This window comes from Strix uralensis, chromosome 2 (genome assembly GCF_047716275.1).
Source record: "Strix uralensis isolate ZFMK-TIS-50842 chromosome 2, bStrUra1, whole genome shotgun sequence".
NCBI classification, from domain to species: Eukaryota; Metazoa; Chordata; class Aves; order Strigiformes; family Strigidae; genus Strix; species Strix uralensis.
In genome coordinates, this window is record NC_133973.1 from 8,660,311 (window position 1) to 8,664,107 (window position 3,797).

Below are 3,797 nucleotides of genomic sequence, written 5' to 3' on the forward strand. Positions count from 1 at the left end.
ATGGAAATACAGAGCAAGGAAATTGAGGGTTCTGTTCAGGAGAGATGAGGTCACTCTTTTTTAAAAAAAAAAAAGTCAATCCTCTTTGCATTTCACAAGCCTTATTTGTGATATTGTAAAGTATATGATGATCTTTAGTATCAAGTACAATCTAAAACATAATGGGGACAGCAGATTTGGGGACTGAACAGAAGAGAAGAATTTTTATGACTCATGACACTTCAATATCTGGTCCACAGCTGCAACTAATGGTAAATAATATGGACATACTTCTGTCCAAAAAATATTGAAAAACAGTGTTCTTGCTGACACCTTCTAAAGCATTGCCAATGGCCATGGAATTCTTACAGTTTCTAATTTAACTGTAAACACTATGCTTCTGCATAATTTCTTGTTGTGACATTACAGTTAAAATATACATGTTGAGACACAAGTGTCAAGTGACTACTGCATTTTAACAGTCACGACTCAAGTGATTCTGCATCAGAAGAACTTTATCTGCATGTGAAATATGATTGATTCTTGTTATTAGCTCCATAATCTTTGGAATTAAAGGCCCTTTTCACCTCACACATTAGCACCCATCATTTAGGTTATAAGACTTAGTTCTCTTTTACTGATACCAAGCAGAGAACTTAGCCTGAGTTTGCCATAAACAGATATTAGTGAACAACTCCATATGTCACACAAGGTTGTCTCTCATCTCAGTTGGATTTGTAGGGCTAATGCAGTAAAACACAGGATACCATACTGAATATGAAAGGGGATTTTTTGTTCTACTGACTTTTCAGAGTCAGAACTGAATTTTAGAGCAAATACCCTTTTAAATCATCCTGCAAACAATTGTAAAAGAAAAAGTAGGTAGCCAATACTTTAAAGAACTATGGAAAAGGGTATTCTAGGGTGTATTTTGGAAGGTGGTGCACTGTGGCGAAGCAAGAACAGAGTTGGTACATGCTCAATTCTAAAAGAGTCCCTCTGGCAGTCTGCTGGGCTTAGACAGTTCATTTGCCTTAGTATGTATCCTCCATATCAGGCTGTGTGGCTGCTTGTTCGGGGATTATGTTTTTATTCTTCCTTTTCCTCCTTCATTTTAAATAAAAAATTCAGAGGCTAGGGCTTGCTTTTCTGAATGGATAACAGTGCCTCATTGGGTGTTTTGGGATGGTTTCACAGTTAATGTCTGAATGTGTAAAAAGATATACAATTATAAAAAAATCTTTTTAAATATAAATCTTTACCCTGTTGCATAGAAATAAATTCAAGTTCTCACTAGTACAGTAACTGCAGCAAACTCCAAACTCATTAACAACAGCCTGAAGTGATATTATAATTAAGCCTATTTATTCTTAGAGATTGTGCCCAGTGAAGCAATAAAATGAGATATTAAAGTAACACAGAAAATAATACAAGACATTCATGTAGGGCACGATTATGCCCAGGGAAACTCAAGAAAATAAGGTGGGTGTTTTGTAGTTTCAGCTTCAATATCTTCTCCTGCCAGTCTTACTTTCAATTCTTCCCCTTCTCCTGGCTTTCTTGCCTAACCTTATCTACCCTCCTATCTTCATTCTCAGACTTCCCTTCTCTAGTACCTGAAGCCAACCCTTTCTCTGTCATCAAGGCTACCCTTCCTGTGTGCTTTCTGACTCACATACCTCACATCTATTCTATCCACTTGGCTTCCAGGTCTGAGTATTCCTTTTGAATGGGTTGATGAATATTCAGTTTGAAGGACCCACACAGGTCAGGCTATCCCATCTTTTTTTTCATCATCTTTAACAGATTCAACAAGGTAACTGAACTACCATACACTGAGTTAGTCCGTGGTTACAATCTTTGGTATTTCCTCTTCTTCCTGCCTCCTCTGATCCTAAAGTCTTTTGACTGATGTTAGTGATTAGAAGTATCAGTGACTTTCTGTCCTTTTTCCTGAATAAAGATGTTGAACAAATGGCCCAGAGAAATTGGAAGAACAAGTTCTCCAGGGAAGTCAGGGATGCCCCATCACTGGAAGTGTTTAAGGCCAGGTCAGACGGGGCTTTAAGCAATCTGATGTAGTGAAAGATGCCCCTGACCATGGCAGGGGGGTTGGACTAGATGATCTTTAAAAGATCCCTTCCAACCCAAACCATTCTGTAACTCTGTGATTCTATGTACCTGATGGACTGAAGGTAGATGAGAGAGCAAGTATTTCATGGTAAAAAAGGTAGTGAAAAGTTCCCATCTGCATATGTGACTACGGGTCTCTGAGAGCATTTTTGCCCTAGAAGGGATCTTTCTATGTCACACATGGGGCAGTTAGAACACTCAGCTAGATTGGACTGGCAGCTCCAATTCTTGGCTGTTTAAAATGAATTTATCCTGCTATCAGTCCCCCCATCCACAATGGAAAACATTATGGCTCTCAGGTTATCCTGCCTCCAGTTTTCTGAATTTCTCTAATGAATCAACAAGTTCTCACAGTGCTACAGTGTTCTGATGTTTTCAAAACAAATTTGTGCTTTTGGTGGTTACCAAAACTACTACTAGCCTTTGGCAGACAGTCTTTCATATAAATGAGAATTTCTTTCATGTTGCTTTAATCCAAAAATCACACTGGTCACTGGTAGTACCACCAGAGAGGTAGAAAAGCTTGAGTTAGATGAGTTTATTTTTAAAAATGAAGTACAGTCTCTTTGTAAGTGATAACCTTTCCACATGAGTTTTCAAGATGACCAGTGACATTAATGTTGCTGCATCATGTTTTTCTAATGCTCTTTTTGTCTTTTAATTACATAAAGCTGGCAATTTTTTTGTGCTGTCTACAATACATACATATTTTTGGAAGGTTGAAGCTGGAATATCAATCTATGAGGCAAAACTTCACCCTACCAAACTGTTGCAGGGGAATTTGCTATTCACACAGTGTAGAAGATCAAAGTTCCAACTCAATTTCACTTCAGGACAGATATTAAGAAAATAATTTTCTGAAATCTGTCTAGCTTACTAACCATCTTGAATATATAAGAGATGCTTGCAGCAACATCTGTGAAACACACATCAATGCACTTAATAATCCCAAATTTCTTTGAATTATATATCTATTTAAATCTAAGAGGTATCTAAAAGATAATTGTCATGAAACATTTTTATGTTCGACAGCTGGAAGGCATGTCCAACACTGTGTTCTTTTCAATGGGCTTGATAAGTGTTACATTTGGAAAAACTAATGCACTTTATAGAGAAGAGAAAGAGTCTGTCACAGAGAAAAAAGCCAGAGGTCCTCTCACTAATTTGTAGACTCAAGAGAGCAGAGCTGTCATCTGTGCCTTAAAGATAAGAAGGGAATCAGTCGATAAGGTTTACTTGTGACGTCTCCCACACCCCCTCCCAAACCCTCTTCCTGCTTCTGTAGTTAGAAAAAGTTTACAGGGAAACTTTTTGTATTCACTTTCAGTAGTTGATAAAGGCGTCTTCAAAGAAACTTATGTGCTAGCAGGAAAAAACAACTGCATATATACAGCACCATATTCTTGTATATGTGAATACTTCACGTACTCAGCTCACAAGATCCCCAAAGCTCTATAAGCTGTATATTCAATAAAGATGTCACACTGCACACTGCCATCATGCAATCCTCACCAAGGTAGACCTTTTTCAAGGCCTAAATGCATATACAGACATTACACTGTCCTGTGGTACCTAACCTGAAGAAGATTTCCATATCCAGTTGGTAGTATGGAAAATGTAAGATATGCTTCCCTGTTTATTGTGCCAGATGCAAATGTGCTCTGTCCTTACTCTGATAGATGCAA